The following is a 22,681-nucleotide window of genomic DNA, read 5'->3' as shown; positions in this document are numbered from 1 at the left end:
CCAATTGCACCAGAGATTATCCTGTATGGACCTTGGATTTGGAGTGTGGATACGGTGCTAGAATTTTTGTAATTGGTTTATTGTTTATGCTTGTTTTGAATTTTGTGATTAGGAGAAGAATTGTGTTGTGTGCATTGTATTTTAGGAAGCAAAAAAAAAACCACCAGAGCTCGAGCGAAGATAAAAGAGGTTAGTGTAAATATTTAGAATAATACAGCCAGAAGCATCAGACATTATTCCTATGGAATAATGGTCATGGCTTCAATAGAGGATAATTCATAATTCAAATTCAACAAGGGTGGAAATATGGGTTTTGGCTTTTATGTTTTTTGAATATTTGGAGAAATGTAGGGGTACATGGATATACATATGGGAGCACCTCATATGGATCAAAGGGAATAATACATTTGACTATTCGTGGGACAGAATGGGAAAAACAGGAACAAACAAAACCAGATGCAAAGAAAAACCTTGAGGTAAAATTTGAAATATAATGGGAAGATGGCAAAAATGTGACATGAGAGAGAGAGAGAGTATCTAAAGTCAAAAGATTTGGAAGAGCAATGGAGGTATTTGTACATACTAAGTAGGGAAGGTCACCAAATGTTTAGATTTAGTTATGAGAACAATCTGAATAGGAGTACCCTGAACTGTACCTTTTGGAGTTTGGGATTTGATGTAGTCACCCTAGTAGATGTGACTAATGAACAAGAACTGGCTAATATTCATGTGGCATGGAATGAGTCAATGGCTCTTAAATTATGGGAATATGGTATAATAGCAAATCCTTCCATAATGACAAGATTGAGTTGTTTTAGAAAAATTAATGGTGGAATATATTTTCAAGGATATGGTCAGATTTTTACATTTATCAATCAGATACCAGTAAACAAGATTGCATCAAGAATCATGGCAGATGAGCACCCATATAGGAGCGGAGAAGGAATCGAAGCCCCAACTATTGTGGATCAAACAATCTGGTTGGAAGAAGCGCAAGTGCACAACATCCGGAATGTATGCCGTATGCCTTGTCTCTATTACAAGAGTGGCAACAACAATGGGGAGATGGGACTATACAAAATAAGAGCTACAGGGGAATATATCATAGGTATCATTGGTGCTGGAGCTGGAGTTGTAACGTCTCAATATCAAATGAGTTTAAAAGGGAAAATGTCAGCTTTGGGTAAGATTTGGGGGGCTATATAGACATGTGACAAAATTTTGGTGCATTATCGGAACGAGGAATAAGAAGTGTGGAACTCCAGTTGAAACAAGCCAAGCCTTGAAAACGTCTCTACATGTAAATCTATTTGGTATGTCTGAGACTGACCATAAAACTGTACTAGCAATACAATGTGTACAGATGTAAACTTATAGTATTCAATACATATAGAGAGTGGTTAATCTGTTAAGTAATGGGCAATGGCCTTTTGAGCGGTTCAAAGATCCTCATATATGGAATCAACGAATTACAGGATGGAAGAAATATATGGAGTTTCATTGGGGTCTAGCAATGCTGAGGGGAGAGTAGAAAGGCAGAATATTGTTACACAACACAGGGAAGCAAGAAAAAGCAGCAATTGCCTGTGTGTTGCCAAAAATTATTAATGGAGAATTATGGCAAATAGAAATAAGTGGGACACACTTGATTGAAGAAGAAAGGGTTTATAAATTCGTAGAATTAACGAAACATTGTGAAGAGTGGGAACAAAGTAAATGGGTATGCCCACAACTAACCTGGTCCCTAGAGGGATGTCATTTGAACCATTCAAGCAGACAGACAATGTACCATGCAATATTTAGCCTCTAATGGCACAAGAGTTTGATTTAGGCAATGGGTGTATTTGTGTGGTAACCACTGAAAAACATGTATTTTGGGGAAGTATGAGAGAAAAAGGCCTAATTCAGTCATGCAAATGTAACGTAACAGAAGACAATATTAATGGAATTATTTACGGATGTCCTCTATTTTTAAAAAAGGAAATTGTTTGGGAACCAAAAGATGTGGACTGGGCCTTTGATTTGGGGATACATTGGGAACAATGGGAAAAGTTCATGGATGAAAGCGAAAAAAATCAGGCAATATGCAAAAGATGTATCTAAGTCTGCTCAGCTGGGAAAAATAAACATTTTGATCCACAACGGTCAAATATTAAAATTGGGGAAAGGAGAAGAATTGGAAATTTCTCATTGGTATGATATTTTTAAAGAATGGACTCCCAGTGTCACAGCTTTTCTAAATTTAATGCTACATCCCATTGTCATATTATTTGCATTAATGATTTTAACAACCTTTATTATGCTATGTTTATACTGCCAAATAAGAAAGCAACAAGAAGTTTTGGAACAAGTGATATAATTTCCAAGCAATTCAATTTTATATAAAGTGATAGATGATTAATGCCATTAATTATTGTCTCAAGAGTGGGGAATGTTGGGAGATTATACACACACACACACACCCACCCACCCACCCACACACCCCCTTGGATCACGGCGGCCCACCCAGGATGGTCTCTTTGGAATTGTGTGGGTAGAAGGCCTTGTAAACAAAGGCAAAGAACCAATGTGACGGAATGGACTATAAATGGTTGCCTATGACTTCTGCAAATTGGAGTCGTTTATTGATCCAGAGTCCCGTGTGGATACAGATGTGATTTTCACCAGGTCCCCACATCTTATGATTGGAAGGAATCTCGACTGGTCATCGGGACCATTCTGACTTTTGGACTCTGGTATAGTATGTTTGGGGTGTGAATGTGGAATGAGTAAGGTTCGTTTTAGAGTAACAGCCGTGTTAGTCTGTATTCGCAAAAAGAAAAGGAGTACTTGTGGCACCTTAGAGACTAACCAATTTATTTGAGCATGAGCTTTCGTGAGCTACAGCTCACTTCATCGGATGCATACCGTGGAAACTGCAGCAGACTTTATATATACACAGAGAATATGAAACAATACCTCCTCCCACCCCACTGTCCTGCTGGTAATACCTTATCTAAAGTAATCATCAGGTTAGGCCATTTCCAGCACAAATCCAGGTTTTCTCACCCTCCACCCCCCCACACAAATTCACTCTCCTGCTGGTGATAGCCCATCCAAAGTGACAACTCTTTACACAATGTGCATGATAATCAAGTTAGGCCATTTCCTGCACAAATCCAGGTTCTCTCACTCCCTCACCCCCCTCCAAAAACCCACCCCCATACACACACAAACTCACTCTCCTGCTGGTAATAGCTCATCCAAACTGATCACTCTCTTACACTCTCTTACAAAAAGGTTCGTTTTGTAATCAATAAACAGCATTTAGAATATTATATGCTAACACTGTGTCTGGTATCTGCCTGCTCCCCATCCTGTAGGGAGACCTCTATTGCTGGTGTAACAGTCAGGATCATTGTGATCATATAGTCTTCCAGGCCTTAGAATCTATTAAATCTTTGAAATTTTAGAATAGCTTTATTACAGATGCTGAATGTATGTAATGACTTGATAGTGTACATTATATCCATGAATTCTCTCAGATTGTAGCAATGCACTTGTGAAAGGGCACAAAATATGAAAGGGGCCAGATGTCTTATGGAGCTATAATATTTTACACCAGCTAAGGATCTACCCCCCAAAATCAGTTATTTCATTTCTACACCACAAGGCTAGGGTTTAGAAACTTAAAGGTTTTCATGCGATTGTTTCCGAAACTGCTCTGCCTATCCCTTGTTGTTTAAAGTTAGCACCTTCCCTTCTCCTGCAGCGAGGCATTCATTCAGCAACCAGAATTTCAGAAAAATCAATGCTTCCATTAGTTAATGGACAATACATTTAAAACAAATTAAAGAAATACTCAATCTTCATACAACATCAAGTCAGCATGTGGAATTCATTGCTGCTGGAAGTCATGAGCTCAAATACTATAGCAAGATATTTTAAAAGGGCCAGATAGTTACATGACCACTTAGAAAGGACTCAATCCTGCCAGGTGCTGAGTGCCCTCAACTCCTATTGGTTTCACTGGGAATTGAGTGCTGTTGATTGGTCCTAAGATTTACGATTATGCATGGCAACCTAATCAATCAAATAGCATGCAACAGGGTCTAAACAGAGCGCCCAAGGGATCAGGAAAGAATTCCTATACTTGTTTCTCCATGGGACAAAGTTGACCTTGGCAACTGCTATTCTCAATCCCTTTCTGACAGCCTGAACTGCTGGAAGAGTCCCTCACCATGCATGAAGGATACCGTGTGTCTGAGGAACCTCTAGGGTCTAGGGATGTCAGTATCCAGACAGAGGTAGAGAGTCATGATCAAATCATGTAACTGAACTGGATCACTACTTTTCTTAAGCACATTGCTACTTAGATAAATGGGTTTGAGATGCTGGTGGGTAATTTTCAAGCAACTCGCTTAACTTGCTGGGGTTTGTCATCATGCCCTCCGTTCCCATAATTGTTGAACAAGCCAGGGAACAGGTGTGCTAAGAATGACATGGAGAAGGATACAGGTGGGGCGGGAAAGGCTTCCCTATCTTGCACAGAAATAGTGTTTCCACAAGTTTTCCATATGGCAGTTTTGGCTTGGGGACAGAGATCAAATTTAGGCTGTCTCTACACTTACACTGGTAGCACACCACAGTATGCCACCCCTAGCATGGGTAAAAACAAAAAGTATAGACAGTGTGGAATTGCTAAGGCAAGTAGAAAAAGGCGAGAATCTTAAGGTACATACCTTATATGGCTCCATTCATATCCAAACAGTGTCATCCATGTGTAGGCTGTGGGGTTTGTTTGTTTTTTCCCTTTTTTAAAGCAGTGTAGTGTCCCACCCCTGGAGCTTTCCCCATTGCAGGAAAAGGCTACAACAGCTCTCCACTAGCAGAGCCTCCCCCTTGCCTCCCTCCTGCTTTTCACTGTTGCATGTAGCTACACACCGCACTGTGGACGCAGCCTGGTTTTCACTGTGCTCGTTAGCTAGATGTACCCTACACACTGCCGCCAGCGTAGACAAGGCTTTAACAACTAACATCTCACTCAGGGCACATGACTGCCACACAACAACTGTCATTTATTTTTTTATATGCAATCTTGGCCTTTAATCTAATTAATTACCGATGTAATTTCAGCACCATCTAGAGTGGAATCAGCAGTCAAATCCTTTCTACAGAATTTTCACATCAACACATTGGGCCTGATTCTCCATTAGGAGAATTCACTGGCCTAAACCAAATGTAACTGAGTGGAAAAGCAGGCACAAATTCAAGTGATTTATAGCTCTGCTACAGAATTCTCTATATTAAATCTAAACATTCTATACGTCTGATTTCCACAAAATGTTTTGAACTTGCCCTATAAGGGGACAGTTTATACTATGTTATCTTATAAACATACCTGTAATAATGTAGTAACACTAATTTCTTTCAAGCTGTGAATGGCAATATTTTAATGGTTACTACAGCATGTCATTCTGAAGCACTGGGCCAGCATTATTCACAGACTACGTACCAATATCTGTATCTTAACAGACATGCAAATATATATTTACACATGGCCCCTATTACTCAGTGTAATTAAACATGTATTCATGTGACTGCACATTAACTGACAAACAAAAGATCATAATTAATTTCCTCATTTAATACACGCAACAAAAATTAAATTAAATTAAACTCAACAGAAGCAGGGAAGGCTTTAGGTACTAATCCTCCTAGGAGCAACTATAATTATTTTTGCCAGCACTAATTTCATTTGCATATGTATTATGAAACTGCAAAATTACAGTAAACCAGGGAAAGTGTCTCTGTTTAATTGATTAAGAGATGCTAGTTAAGAATAGTAAATTTGATAGCAAAAATATTTATCTATACGCAAAATAAAAAGTGATGTACACAATTAAAGAGGCAAGTAACTACACTAATTAATCCAAATCAATAGACTGTAGATTGAACAGAAAAAACAAAAATTGGGAGTTTTGCAAACTTGTTTCTTATCCAGAATATTTGCTGAATATTTTTGATCTACAGATTTGTGACCAGTTCATAATAAGTAAGTGTTAGACATTCCAAATATAAGCTATTTTGATTGCACACAGGTCACAAGGTATGTTTTCTGAGATGAGGTCAACTCTAAGGACCTATGGTAAAATCCTAGTGCCACTGAAATGAATGGGCATTTTGCCATAACTCAATGGGACCAGGACTTCATCCTAGTTTCCAGTGTGAATTCATATAATTGTGGGTGAAATGAGACAATCACTACACTCTCAAATGAACGCTCACAGAAAACGGATTTAAAAAGACTAACAGCATATCACCTGTGGGCAACCACTTTCACAAAGCGATCACTCCATATCAGACTGCTCAGTCCTCATCCACAACAGAAATCCACACAACTTCTTCAAAAGAAAAGCCTGGGAGCTTACATTCAAAACTTTCCTAAACACTAAACAAACAAACAAACACACACACACACCACACCAAAGACTCAAGAGAGACACTGGATGTATGGCTTGTTACATAAATCTGTAATCCAGTAAACCCCCTGCCCCATCTTCTCCCCGCCGCCCTTATGACTGGAAAAATGTTAACAGGCCACTTTACCTTGGAATGTGTTAACTACTTCTGCTAAACCATCTGTTCCACCTTGTATACAGTACCTTTCCCCGGACCTGAGAAGTGTTGTGTAAGCTTGACTCTCTCACCTATAGAAGGTGGTCCAATGAAAGATATTACCTTACTCTCCTTGTCTCCATAATTACAAGTGTAAAAGTTAATTTCTCCAAATCAGTAATATTAGTTTCAGTCCTACACATATTCCTGGTAAGAATATTGTTTGCTTGACTAACTACAGAAAACAATTGAATAGGGGTTAGCACAGGCAAAAAAAGTTAAAGAATTTGAATGAATAGTCATTCATTTTTTAACATTTGTCCAGCCAATAATTAGTGATGAAAATTGTGTGGGTATTACCTTCACATTTAAATTAATACACTAACAGGATACTTATTTAAAAAAAATGTATTAAAGCTAATGTTAAAAAATTATATAATACACAGGTTAAGAAAAAGTGTCTGTACATCTGGGTATAGTGCTTAGATTATCCACAAATACAAAATTTATTTAAAAACTCCAAAGATACATATAGTACATAATCTGCAATAACCCAAATTTAGATAAATATAACGATACAGTTTAGAAATTAGAATCCGAATACTTGCGTAAATCACTCATGAAAAGTCATACTGACAGTTGGTTGTAGAAAGAAAATATAGGAATGGAGTATAGATTGTCCCTCAGTCATTGAGGATTTAGGATGCGATTATATCGACTAAGGGACAACCATCAGAAGTAGTTATTACTTTCTGATTTCGCTTCTCATCAGCGCTCCAGCTCATCTTTCCCGGTATTACCGATACCCAGTGACGTGTTCTAGATAGATGTACCTCAACCATCTGATGGCGTCAGACACCATGAGTTGCCGCATCCAACGAGCATAGCATTGACCAATTCTGCATTCCCGCAACACTCGCTCATTGCTGGGTCCCATGCACCCAGGGCTCTGAAGATCAGCACATGTGTCTGAACCTAGTAACCCTTAGCTCTCAAGGTTTCGGCCGGAGGGGCGTATTTCTCCACCTTTTGAGCTCAGGCGTTGCGGAAGGCTAGGGTCCTGTTCTCAAAGGGCACTGAGATCTCCACCATCATGATCATCTTCTGGTCCTCATTGGTGATGATGTCCTGTTGCAGTTGGCTGTCGGTTCTGGGGATGGCTGAGTTCACGGCCGCCTTCCCTAAGAGTGGCAGGATGGCCACGTGAACTATTCCAAATGGCTGCTATTTTGTATGAGTACTCTAGAAGAATACAGATTTCCAAAGGACTCCACATACTGCTGGGGGAGTGACCAACACTATGGCATAAGTATGGACACTATTTTGGGGACAGGTAAGACCTGTGGGAAAAGTCTCTTTAAAATAATAGGCAATACAATGGATTGGAAAGTGTATATTTATTGGCAAATATAAGGGCCCCAGTTCTGTAATTGACAGTGAACTGGCTAACTGCTGAATTTACCCCATGTAGTCAGCTACAAAATAAAGGCTTAAATTCCTTGTAAAAGGAAAGTGATACAAGTCACTTGCAGAAGCAAGCCATAACTATAATCAAAATACAGGGGAGGAGGGAAGGAATTACAATACTTTGACATTTCAATGGAAACACTGCAAAATTTTAAAAAATTTAAGAAGTCAGGTAGCTCTAGAAAATAGTTTGATGGAAATAGTTTGTCAAACTTTCTTGTGCTAAACTCAACTAGTGCTATAAAAATGATTCCACAATATGATCTATGGTATCTTGTTGACACTACTCAGTATAGACATATGCCTTAGGTTTCTTTATCCCTTGTGAAGACAGACCATTACAAAAATAAATATTAAATTGCAATGTAGGAAATCAGATTTCTTTTCAGTTGATGTGCACCTCTCCCCAGTTAGTTATCGTGAAAGCCTTTGACTTGGAATTAGAAATGAATGCTGTGTCATTGGGTTAACAGAATTCTAATGCAGCATTTATGTTACAAAGAAAAATGTCTTTCTAATCTAAGTTTTCAGTGTTGTTCATCATGAAAGCGTGTGTATTGTTACATTAGACTTTAAAGGTCACAGTTAACTGGCTTCCACCTCTATCTGTTCTGCAATACTAGAATAAAAAAAAAAAAAGACAAAATTGTTAGTGGCTGCCCCGAAGCATGATCTGCTCTTTTGCAAATTTCAAATGGACTAGCTGTGAGAGATATTAATGAATATTGGATATAGTCTTTCAATTAAGCCATATTTTTAAAAGTTGCTCAGTTTATTTGCCACCTTTATATCAAGCAACCTCTTGATATAAACAAAAGAAATCAATATATTGAATGAAAACAGTCTTCAGCAATGCACTAGTAACTTGAGGACAAGCAGGCAAGTGAATGACAGACAAGTAGGATGGTTTAAACCTTAGACCACAGCTTTGTTATACCTGGGGGAGGGGCACTACAATGCCCTCTTCCTGCTCTAAAAGGGTAAATGAAATGACCTGGGTAATTATAGTCTGCCTGGGATTGATCCCACACAAGAATGGAGCTCCTGATATGGGACTCAATAAGGAATTAAAGGAGGGTAATGTAATGAATACCAATCAACATGGGTTTATGGAAAATAGATCTTGTCCAACTATTTTGGATTTTTTTAATGAGACTACAAGGTTGGTTGATAAAGTGATAGTGTTGACATCATATACTTAGTCTTCTGTAAGGCATCTGACTTGATACTGTGTGACACTGATTAATGTGTGCCAGGTTAATTTTATATTCTAGTTTTTTAAATGGATTAAAACCTGGCTGATTGATCTCAAAATGTAACTAAAGAGGGGAATTAACATCAAGCAGGTACATTTCCAGTGGTTCCTGCAAGAATCAGTTCTTGGCCCTATGCTATTTTACAATTTTTATCAGTGATCTGGAAGAAAACATACAAATCAGCACTGAAAGTTAGTAGGCGACACAAAAATTGGGGGAGTGGTAAATAATGAAGGACCTATCACTGATTCAGAGTGATCTGGATTGCTTGGTAAACTGGGTGCAAGCAAACAATATGCATTTTAGTAAGGATAAATGTAAATGTATACATCTAGGATCAAGAATGTAGGCCATACTTATAGGATAGGGGAGTATTCTGGGAAGCAGTGACTCTGAAAAAGATTTTGGGGTGATGGCAGCCAATCAGCTGAACATGAGCTCCTAGTGTGTTGCTGTGGCCAAAGAGCTAATGCAATCCTGTGATGCAGACAGGGGAATCGGTGTAGAGAGGTTATTTTACCTCTGTATTTGACAGCGGTATGACCACTGCGGGAATACTATGTCCAGTTCAAGAAGGATGTTGACAAACTGCAGAGGGCTCAGAGAAGAGCCACAAGAACGATCAAAAGATTAAAAAAACAACATGCCTTAGACTCAGTTCAATCTCTATATCTATCTAGCTTAACAGAATGATAAAAGAGTCACTTGATTACAGTCTATATACCGACATGGGGAACAAATATTTAATAATGGGCTTTTTAATCTAACAGAGAAAGGTATAACACGATCCAATGGCTGAAAGTTGGAGCTAAACAAATTCAAAACGGAAATAAGATAAATTTTTAATACAAGGGTAATTAGCCATTGGCACAAATTTACCAAGAGGTTGTGGTGGATTCTCCATCACTGACCATTTTAAATCAAAATCAGATGTTTTTCCAAGAGATAGACATGCTCCAGGAATTATTTTGCTGGTCTGTGTTACATAGGATTTCAAACTAGATGATCACAACGGTCCCTTCTGGCCTTAAAATTTTTGCTTTCAAATACCAGGCATTTAACTGATTCCCATGCAGAATTAACAACTTTAGGTAGACTCTCCTTAGTCTACTCCACTGACTCAGTTTGTTCTCACCTCACAGAAACTAAGGAGGGTGGAGCAAAAGGGGCCACAAGGCTGGCTTTGGGTGGGGGGAGGAACCTCAGCTCACGAAGACTTCATGCTTCTTATCCATCCTCCCCCACCATGAGCACAAGGTCCAAGAGTGAAATCCTGGGTCTCATTTACCTCTGGGAGCTGTCCTTTATAGCCTTCACCCACATTGGACACTGGCCTCAAGTTGCAATCAGTCAGTAATCGTAACAGCATTATATGCACTTTGAATCTTATTGCTTCCAACTTAACTGTGCCTCTAGGACATGGGGAGGAGGAGGGGAGAGAGAGAAGTCCCACTGGGCCACATGCCAATTTGGCTCAATGGGAAAAATTCCTTCCTGATCCCTAAAAACAGGTGATCAGTCAGAACTACTCCTAATCCACAACTAAGGGAAGGGAGGGCAGTGCAGCTAATCAGAAAGAAAGAAGCTTTTCAAAAGCCCAGGCTAACTTACATAGGTAAGAGGGGGCACCCAGCAGTGAGCCAATCTCCTCCCCCATCCTCCTTGCCCAGCCAAGGCTGCGTGAAGAACAAAGGGAGAGGAGCAAGCAGGATGGCTCCTGCCACCATGCATTTTGGGCGTCTCTCGCTATCTGCTGTCCAGTCAAGGTCCCTCCCTCATGAGAGGATATTGCTGTGGTTTTTCAAATATGATGCGACCTATTACTTCGAAACTAGAAAGCCACAAAATTGTAACATTTCTGTCACTGGGTGACAGTATTATGGGTTCACGTCACAACCAGGAACCACGTTTATGTCTAAAGCTGAGCTCGTAGGTCTCAGTGCTGCAAACATGTATGAGAGTTATAGTAAGCACATGATCAGCCCTATTGATCTTATGGCATAAAGTTACTAACATGCATAAGTGTTTGCAGGGTTGGGATTATGATTTAGGCAAGTTATTTCTTTGATCAATTTAACCTCTTTGACCATTAAATTGTACCTCGGAAGCAACAATTTTCTCAGATTTATTTATTATTCAAAAAGAACAGCCAGATAATTTCTATGAATAATTTTTAAATGTGTAGATTGTTCATGAGCAGCTTGTAATGAGTATTTAAAATTCAAACTGGGTTGGTTAATTTTGATTAGCCTTAAATAGCTAAATAAGTTTACTTCATTGTTTACAGGGTTCACTATAGTAAATATAACATACGAAGTATGTGTTAAGACTCATTCACAAAAGTTGAAGAAATTAATTCACCTCTTGGGCATAGGCGTTGCAGCAAGACTTAACATCCACAAAAGAAAGTCATCTAAACCAGGCCTGCCGACAGCAATTCTGGGCACCAGGGCCATCCCTAGGGGGGTGTGCAGGGCCCAGCGTGGAAGGAACGAGTCCGTCACTTCCGGGGCTGACGGTGCTGGCCAATCACACTGGCCCATGGGCCCCCCCCGAAAAGTGGGGCCTGGAGCAGTCGCACAGACCTAGGAGCCCTGCGGCTCGCCCGGGCAATTTATGGCACCTGGCAGTTCATGAGTTAAACACATCTTTCAGTGGGTCATTATTTCATCCATTACAGAAAGCATCTGCAGGAAACATACATATTTCTTACCAAGCACAAAAGATAAGCACCCCTTATCAATTACCCAGTTTCTTATTATAACATACTTCTGAAGACACCTTCCATTGGTTTTTAGGGGCCTTTTTCCCTAGACATCTAGATTCTCAGACTTAGAAGCAGTGAGGATGATTGTATGTAATTAAGTATTGAACTGCACCTATTCTTGAACTCTGGTGAGATACTGCGTTGAGGTTAAAAACCAGCACCCAGGGGCCTTAGAATTCAGACATGTTATCTGCTAATAATGTAAAGATTCTGGAATAATAGTTATGCAAAGAATTATGAGAGCTTAGTATCTGTAAACATCTGTAAGTTTTATAAGCACACTCACCACTCTATTATCTAAGTCATTAATGAAAATATTGACTAGTATCAGACCCAGGGCAAACCCCTCTGGGACTCCATTAGATATATCCCCTTCAGTTTGACAGTGAACAATTGATAGCTACTCTGAATCTTAACAAATTTTGCCCCCCCCCCCCCCAAATTTATTGTAATTTCATTGAGACCACATATCCCTAGTTTGCTTAGGAGAATGTCACGTGGGACTGTCAAAAGCCTTACTAATATCAAGATATAACATGTCTACTGGCTATCCACTAGTCAAATAACCCTGTCAATGAAAAAAAATTCGGTTGCTTTGGCGTGATTTGTTCTTAAACCCACAGTGGCTATTCCTTATACCCTATTATCCTCTAGATTCTTAGAAACGGATTAAGAATTTGTTCCAGTAGCTTTCCAAGTACTGAAGTTTGGCTGTCTTGTCTGTAATTCCCCAGGTCCTCTTAGTACCTGTCTTATGTATTAGGAGAGCTTTGATGTCTATGATAACCACCTAGATAGATAGTGAGGCCTCTAATATCTACGACTGATCAATGTATTTGACTGTTCATGACTTTCTGAATTCACTGACATCACAGGTTGAACATCTGTTAATTCTGAAGACAGTCACCCTCAGAACTGAAATAAGACTTGGTGTAAGACTTGTACGAATAAATATTGCCGTGCATGGGAAAGGCATGTCATGGCAATTCTCATAACATGTTTTCCTCATTTAATCAATGGTACTTACCGTATAAGCATCTGACTAGATAGCGTTAACAAATGAGATTTATTCAGCAAGGCTCCATTATAAGGCATTGTATTCTACTCACTGAAAAATCATGTAATTTTTGAGAGACTAATCTGATTGAAATTGCACAAAATTACTGTAATACATAATAATGTCTGACGAAATACTGTGTATGAAACTCAGACAAAATTATTAGCTAGAAACCACCACATCAGAGTCAATAAAAGACTCCTCCTCCTCATAAAATGCTTTAAAATGGAACACGGCACAAATGCAAGCTACACAGTAAAAAGTACAGAGAGGAATCTCTTACCCACCTAACTGCCTTGTGGTGGTGAACCGGCACAAAGCATGATGCAAAACAGTTGGAGAGTGGACCTTTTTTGGCCAAAGCCACTAGACTTTTTGGCCAAATGAACACACTTACAAAAAAGTTTCTGGGATAGTTAATGTCCCCACACAGCAGATCAGACAGCGGCCTTTAGGTCTTTTCCAAAAGGTATGTGTAGAATTTATCTATCAGCAGGATTAAGGGAGGAGTCTATCTTGACAGAATTCGGAAGAGTGTTTCCAAGCAAGGTAGGTATTTTCAATGTTACTTTTCCAATTCACTATTTCAAAAGATGCATGGGTGTAGTATTTTTTTTTCTGCCTGTGTGCATACAATACCCAAAGCACTGTTTTTTAGTAATACTGCTATGTTTGCTTACTGTAGATCAGATACTCACACAGAGCAATTAGAATCATCCAACAAGCGGCTTAGCATTTCCGCCATCATGATCAAACTGGGATCCTGGCATTCCAAAACGTCCAAACACACACAAAGCAACTCTGCCCCTATGGGAATGGGATTAGGTTTGTGTTCTATTAATAGGAGAAACTGTGGAAAAATCTGTAAGATGAAGGAACATCCAATGGAACTTTAGTGTGAAAAAGGAAACAAAATGAGGCAGAGAGGAAATCTAAATGTTAGAATATATATTCTGTCTATATTAGAACACCCACATGTCTAGCCTATCCTAAAGGGAGTTCCCTCCCCCACACTAGCACAGACTCCCCTTCAGCTGGAAAGTCATGTCTGCTTGTTTTAAACTTAGTCAACCTTGTCAAGGTTTAAGCTACAGAAATACATGACTCAGGAACTTGTAGCACTTTCTCCAATCTAAAAAAAAAAAAACTTGGTTTACAAAAGCTCAAATTCCATGAAATTCACCAATTCCTAATTCTCAGAGAGAAGGTCATCAGTATTTGTTCCTCCTTAACCAGTTGTTTCAATGCAACTGAAAGATCTTCCTGCACACATAGGACTTTAGTGCCTGATTCTCAGCTGACGTAATTCAGAGTAGCTCCATGGAATTATGGAAACTAATGGAATTATGTAATCCTACACCAGCTGAAGATCTAGCCTTCAGTTTCCTACTCTGTGTTCTCATGTGCGGATGGCTGTTAAAACAGATGTCCTTCCTTTATGCTTTTTTATAAAACCTTTTAGGACTATGATAACAGCACAAACTCAGCAGTGGTTTACCTCATTCTAGGATAATTCCATTACAGATAATCCTGTCTAATGAATATCCTCTCTGAAGGACAGTCTCCTTAAGAGCCACTGTTGGAATATTTATCCTTTGTAATAATAAAATACAAGTACAGAACCCGAATTATCCACACGTGTGGTCATTTGCATCTATATACAATGACTGCAAAAAAACCAAACACATCGGAATACTCCATTCATCAATGTGACTAGGAATATGTTAAGCGTATCTTGCACAGTATGATTATTCAAGACTGTGGAAAAGCAGGTCTCGTATCTCAGTGCAGTTCACTTGCACCACTGAAGCAGAATTCACTTTCCCTCTCAGTCAAGAGGGACTCAACAAATCAAACCAATACAAAGGCTTTCAGAAGAAAGTTTGACTGCTATTTTAAAGGATTATGGGACACCACCATCATTTAGACCAATAACTGTGTCATCCTCGCTTTTCATTTATTTTAGTCTATTATAGAAATGCATTTTCCCCCTTCAACTCCCCACATAAGCTTCCTATATGAACCTGCAATGACAGGGCCCTTTAGCGTTTTTATTCTTTCACTCTTCAGCCTTCCTTATAGGTTAGAGTTCTCTACACCCACTATCCTCCTGGAAATGGCATGTTTACATATTGCAGTGTGGTACAGCATTATGGCAGGTAAACATTAATATTTTAAGTGCTATTTTGCAAGATTTTTAGTACTGTTCTAACCTTCATGAATAGTGGCGACTGAATTGTGCCAATAAATCATAACAACGAACACATCTTAAGAGTGATTTTAAAATGGTAATAAGTACATTGAGAGAGAGGCCATGTGGTCCAGTGCACAGGAGCAGTAGTCGGGAGACCAGGATCTATTTCCTTCTCTGCTATTGTCTCACTGTATAGACTTGGGTGAGCCATTTACCTGTCCACCTGTAAGATGGCACAATGATATTCAGAGGATGCAAGCGTCATGTCCCACTGAATACACAGCTATCTAGTTCTGTGGATCTTGGGGCATCTCTACAAATGGGTCCTCCAGCAGACAAGCTGTTAGTTCCTCATGTGTACTGGAAGCCAGCCTTTCTAGATTCTGATACGGAGCTGGGGCTCCCCATCAGCCCACCAGGTGGGCTGCTGAGGAGTCGGGGGAGGGGGCACACTGGCAGGAAACCAGGCAGGTTTCCAGGCCTGCCTCATTTCCATCAATTTTCCTTATTCTATTTTCAGGACTTTCCAGAGAAACTCTTTCATAGCTCATTATGTTCCTTCAGCCTCTCCTCTGTGCAGGCTGAAGTTTCTACCAGCCAAGGAAAAGTTAAAAGAGTAAAATGAAGTCTAAAGAAGTGTGGTTTTTTTTCCTGGGAGGGGGGGAGGTAAATCACTGGAGGCAAACAAATGGAAGCCAAATTCATTGTATTAAATCAATAATTGTGAAGGCTAAAGGTAACTTCTATAAGATTTTTTCATTTTAAAAAAAGTTCGCACTTGAAATGCATGGAGGCACTTCCTTCCTTTCATTAAAAAAAAAAAATCAATAGGACAGAGTGTGTGCAAAGATATATATATTTACAGTGAGTTCAGGGCTCATGAAGAGTACCAGATTCTGATCTCATGCTAGTTTTACACCACTGACAGTAGCAGAGCTTCTCTTAGTTTACACTAACACAACTGAGATCAGAAATCATACCAGGTGTTTGGATACTGTTTACCAACAGAATGGTTTCCCTCTCTCTCCCCAACCAAGTGACCTCTTGCTTTTCTTCCCACTGACCAGATCAAATTCAAGATTTCTCTCTTTACCTTCACCACAGTGGAACAAAGTGCCCCTGCATACACTTCTGCTTCTCATTGCTTGCTCCCAGGCCAACTTCACCACCGTTAATTTCTTCCTCTCAGTTGAATCTTCATAATATTCTTTCATGCTGCCCCCAGTACCACAGACAGACAGACACAATCTCCTCATCCCAGTAATGAAGGTTCCCACCCTTTATTTAAAACTCCCCTGAAAACCCACTTTTTATATTAAGGTCAGACATATGAACCCATATTGATAGTACATCTTTACCATCTTGATGTAAGTGGGACTACTCTGTTTAAAGTTAAGTACACACATACTTTTAGGAATTGAAGCTTTAGCACCAAAAATCAAAGTAAGGAACAGGAGCTGACTATATACAATATAAGGAGATACATACTAAGGAGAAAAAGATACTCTGATGGCAGATTAAAGTGTAGTAACATGAAAGCATTATCTTAAAAGCAGCTTCGGTAAATTTTCCCTAAAACCTTCCATTTAGCAGATGACTGAATAACCAAGTTCAATCCCCTTCTTTCACTGCAATATTCTGTTAGTATGATAGCTGCACGTTACAGTTATTTGATTCCACTTCGAAAACAAAAATGAGTATGGGACAAGAGTTTAAAAGTGGGTGGCACAGGTGGAAGCTTGTTCATTTTTTAAAATTATTTTTAATCAGACACTAAACCTCCTGCCTGTGTTTAATTTGATTTGCTTGCATAGAGATTTGTAGACCTTATTCTTAGGGTTTTTTTTTAAATACAGGCTGAGTAATTGTGCTAAGAAGAATAAATCCAGTAGAATGGCAATTATCCATGTGCAAAATTAGTTTTTGTAGGAAGTGGCAATGTATACTTAGGTTTTTAATTGGTGTATGGCACCAATTAACATCTAACATAACATGTCTAGGCAAATGAAAGCAAGGAAAATGCTGTAAATTAGCCTTGGAAGGGCGGGGAGGGTGTCAGATTATTTGTATTGCAATAGTGCATCACAGCCTCTGTCACACACCAGAGCCCTGTTGTGCTAGGCGCAGTACAGATGCAAAATGAAGAGACAGTCCCTGACCCAAAGAGCTTCCAATCAACGCAAGGTCGAGATTTTGTGAAGCCAGCTAGGGGACGTGGATATTTAACTCCCATGAAAATTAATGGGAATTTTGTATCCAATTCCCTTAAACAGCTTGGATAATCTCAGGCTCTGTGTCACCCTCAAATTTCTTGAGCGTGAAGCAGCCACATTTGATCACATCACATTCTCCCTCCGCGGAGTAAAGTCACTAGTCCATCAAAAATGTGATTGTGTCAGCAGTAAATTCCAACACCCCTCTCCACACACGTTATCTTATCGAATCGAAGGTGTAGTGGGCCCACTGAGGACAGATAATCAAATAACCCAGTGAGCAGGAGGCAATTTGGGAGATGTCTTTTCTTAATGTTCTAGTACATATCCCTGTACTTTAAACTGGCAACTGGAAACCATTCTTCAGAATGGAGGAGAGATTAATTGCAAGTCATGAGAGGAACAGAAACCTAGCAGGCGAATCAAGTTAAGAATCTGAGTTTTCCACAAATGTGTTTTGTTTTGTTTTTTTAAATACAGTTCAAATCCTTGTAATTCTAGACCCTGATCCTGTGAGGGGATAAAAGCTCTTGGCACTCCTGGGCTTCATTGCAAGTTGACAGCCCACAATTCCTCATAACTATTATAGGCCCCATTCTTGTGAAACCAGAATTTGTTTACCTTCTTGTATTGGATAATATAATGCACCTATTTCAAATATTTGGCTGGTAACTGAAAAACAAGCCAGTTAGCTTCCAGCCAGAAAAAAAAGGATGCCTTTAACAAAAAAATTGATCTGTGTGTACCATGACTCATAAACAGCTACGCAGACTAGGGTACGTATTATATGGAGCATTAACAACACTTGAATATGCCATTCGTTAAAAGATCTTTAAAGGTAAATTCAATCAGCCTGATCCTATATCAAACTCGAGTCAGCTCTTTACCTGGTAGGTTTAAAATAGTGAGCGGTGCTGTTTGCTCCTATACTGGAAGCAATCAGTATTTGAATCTCATTTGCAATTTTTGAAGAAAAACAGAATTCCCCTTCCGCGCACACAAACACACACAAAAGTGAAAAAATGCATTTAATTATTTGACCAATTCTACAAGGCAGCTGGAAATTCTTACCTGTCTGGTCACACAGAATTCCATTATTTCTGTAGTCTCTCTCTCTAAAAAATGAGACAGCGCATATGTACGTATCACTACAACTCATTCACAAGATCACTATCTTGTCCACAATTAAGACACTCAGATACCCATATCTTCCACACTGCTCACCGCCAGTTGAGGTGACTTGTATATAAATTGCTTATTGCTGTTCCTCTTACCTAATTCCTCACATCTGTCTGTCCCAATAGTCTGTGGAGCAGGGACTAATCTCTTTCTTAAATCTTCAGAAAGCGCCCATAAAGTGCTAAGCACTATTGTAAACAATGACAGCAACATAGTGCTGAACTGGGAAGACAGATCTGCAAAGCACTTTCCTTATTGGATTCTCTTCTTTGCCATGACCAAATTCCAGGAGTAACTCTAGATGTTTGTTTTCATGGTAGTGTTTCTTGACTTCTATTATGGTAGGAAGCCTTACACAAAGTCAGTAAGTATTTCTACGCTTCTTGAGTGGAAACTTCCATCTCCCGTTTGAAGACATACCCGCACTAGCTCTGATCAAGCTGGCAGGCTAAAAATAGAGTGTCGGTACAGGCAGTGAGTATGGCAAGTGGGACTAGGTCCCCCGAGCATGTGCCTAACTGTCTCAGATGGGTACAGTCAGGACAACTACCCCTCCCGCCATCACAGCTACACTCTGTATTTACTGCACTAGCTCACTCGGAGCTAGCACAGGTATGTCCCCTTGAACTGGCATTTACACCTTCAGCTCAAAGTGCAGACATATCCTAAGCCTTGCCATGTGTTTGAAGATTAAGCTTAAAGTTATCTATGCCACTAACTTGTTCCAAATGCAAGGCTCCTTGACCAATTTTGGGTGAAATTCTGGCCCCAATGAATTCAGTGGAGCCAGGATTTCATCCTTCATCTCCAGCTTCATCCAAGGGTACCTTTTTAGCTGAACATTATGTCTAAAGAAAATGCTAGCCCACTCAGACTCAGTTTTACAATCCTTACATGGAAGAGGCTCTCTCACATGAGTAAGTTGTCCCACTGAGTTCATTATGATTTCTTAGGTAAACACTGTCCGTTCATGTCTCAAAATAATTGTGTTCGTGTTTCCCATTACACCTGGATGATTTACTACTATTCCAGTAATAGAGTCTCCAGATATATTGATGAGCCTCAAATCAGGGTAGGGACCATTATTAAAATTACACCATATTTGTGAAGGTTGCACTGAAACAAGGAGCATATAAATGGACATCAACTAGAAGTCATAAGTTGTATTTAAATATAACTCAAACTTTTTATGAGACAAAGATGACTCAGAACCAGGTTCAGAAACCAGGTTTCTCAGCTCCACTGAAATCAATAAAGCTATGACCCCTCACACCAGATATAATTTTGGAGTATTATATTCCCTCCATTTTCTGTGAACAACTATTGCTATCAAGGAAGTGACGCAATTTCTATTAGGTTTCTTCCTAATAAACCCCGTTAGATTAAATGCTTACAAACAGGGGAATATCACTGACAAAAGGAAGAAGGCCTGCAACTTTATAATTGCCTCATTCGTATGGAATTAAGATTTTTACACCTAGGAAGTATAAGGTTCCTTGGTATCTAAAATTCACTGCAGATAGGTAATTTACCACGTCTTCATCAATTATGTTACATGTGGCTGATCAAGTATTCACTTATATAATGTTGCCCCTCTTTGAGTTGAGCAACTTGTCAAACTTCAGGGCCCTGGGGATGTTCCATTTGGAAGTTGAAATTGATGTAGTCGATATTTTCTTTGATGCAATCTTGATTTACAAGGAATGTACAAAGCCCCGTCCCTGAATGCAGAAGCTTTCTTAGCTCATACCTGCTAAAACTCTTTAGCCAACACCAGGTCCGAAAGCATGATCTAGCTTTTTCCAGCCTCACAGGCTCTGGTCTCACTTTTTTGCCTCTTTCACTGTTCTTGTCTGTTATCGATTTCTATGTGATCTCTTCCCACACATACATCCCTTCCCGGCACCCAAAACACTACTCAGCCAAAAGCTCCGAATAAGTCCGTGGGGTTTTTTCCTCTCTCTCTCTCATGCACCCACCCCTTTTTTCCTTAGATGGGGGCTTATGCTTACAGTTATGTTAATTGAAGGGTGAGTTCACACCTATCAATCTCACTGGGGTTTTCACTCAACCCATAAGGTTTCACCCTGCCCACAACAAAATTGTCACATATTTTGTACTTTGATCTATAGTCTATTTTCTTAAAAATAAAAAGCTGGATCTCAGTTTCTTGGCATTAGTAACAGCTGTTCCTCACTTTTTCATAATAAAAACAGCTTGGGGGTCTTTTTCCAACCTTTACTGTTGCTAAAGCTTGAGAGAAAGATTGTGTCTATTTTATCAGCATTTGTAAACAGGTAGAATTATACGTTGGAGAGTTTCGTCTAATTGTTATCAGGGCTGACACACTGGGTTTGATTTTCTTTTTGCTTACTTGGTAACTAACTTGACTTTTTAAATACCCCTTAAAGGTTTTTTTCCCACAAAACCCTCTACAATTTTTATAGAGCTTCACATAAATCTATTTATAGATGGTACTTCTGTGGCCCCATTCACTGTTGTAGGTAAATTGACAACATTCCACAAGGTAAGAAAGTATTACCTCTATTCTACAAATGGGGAATGGAGACAGAGAGTGCAATCCTGCCCCTGTTGAAGTTAATGGGAGTTTTGCCATTGAATTCACTGGGGTCCAGGATTCACAGATATATTAAGAGACTTGCCCACAGTTTCACAAGAAGTCTATTACAAAGCTGGGTACAGAACCTATATCTTCCAAGTCCCAGTCCAATATATTTTATGTCATTTACATAAAGCAGATCCAGTCCTTCCAATGGAGGGTTTAGGTTTGCAAGGACACAGACTCATGCCATATTGAGTGAGCATGACTGCAACAGGTACACCTCTAATTCTACAGAGATTACCTGGTTCTTCTGGGGTAGATAGCTGAGGTTTCATGGATGTTCCCTGCACCTAGTTTAAGTGCATCCACAGATCTCTTCATAACTATGCCAAATCTTTTCTTTCATACCAGCCACAGTTAGGGTAAAAAGCGTGAGAACATTACTGAAGAATGATCAAGTGAATGAAGGATGAACTGGGGAATCAAGTTGGATTGGCGGGGGGAGAAGGAGGGGGAGGAACAGTAAAGGATCTGGAAGACCTGAAGAAACAGACCGGATAAAATTCTGCTCAAATATTAGGATCATATACTGCAAAGCCTTTTCTCATCCAAACCCTCTCCCATTCAGTAGTTCACAGAAGGCCATATTTATCCTTTTTCCTGTATAAGCTGGGGGAATTGTGTAGGATCCCCACCTTTTTCGGGGGAGGGGGAGGCCTGTGAGTAGCAGAGCATACAATGGATAGTGCTGACTGAGCAAGGGCCATGGCTAATGGAGCCAATAGAAATCCATTTTAATGCAGCCTCATCCAGAAGGGCCCTGGAAAGGTCTTGTTGGAAACTCCAGAGGAGGCAACGGTTGCAGTCATATATCCTCTTGCGGGTGTGACTCCAACCTGGGGAAGAGCAGGCCAGGGTAGTGCAGGGAGTTGCTTGTATCAGCTCATTGCTTGGAACAAAAATAGCTCCGAATGAGATTTGATCATCATGGGCCCAAGCCTGCAAACCTCTGTTTCAATGGGAAAGCACTCTGCTCCCTAGAAAGCATTAGCAGAATCAGGTCTCATGAAAAGATGGAACAATAGCTGTAAAATATGTCATTTGCCATGATGAGCTACTAAAATCACATGTTGTAAAACAGACATTAAGAAACCCTATGTAATTTAATGGTGCTGTTTAATAGTAATAAGATCACTTGTTTGAACAAAAAAAAAATAGATTTAATGCAGAAAGTAAAAGCAAGTTGGAATATGTATGTAACTGGGGACTTTTAGTAAGAAGGCATAAGTGTCAAAGGATTATGGTGTTTTTTAAGTACCTTATGTAGCACCCCCTCTCCACCTGGTTACCTTCTTTAATGCCAATCTGCTTACAGGTTTTGATGGACA

Source organism: Eretmochelys imbricata, chromosome 7 (assembly GCF_965152235.1).
Source record: "Eretmochelys imbricata isolate rEreImb1 chromosome 7, rEreImb1.hap1, whole genome shotgun sequence".
NCBI lineage: Eukaryota > Metazoa > Chordata > Testudines > Cheloniidae > Eretmochelys > Eretmochelys imbricata.
The sequence above is the reverse complement of the archived record's forward strand: the minus strand, read 5'-3'. Positions refer to the sequence as shown.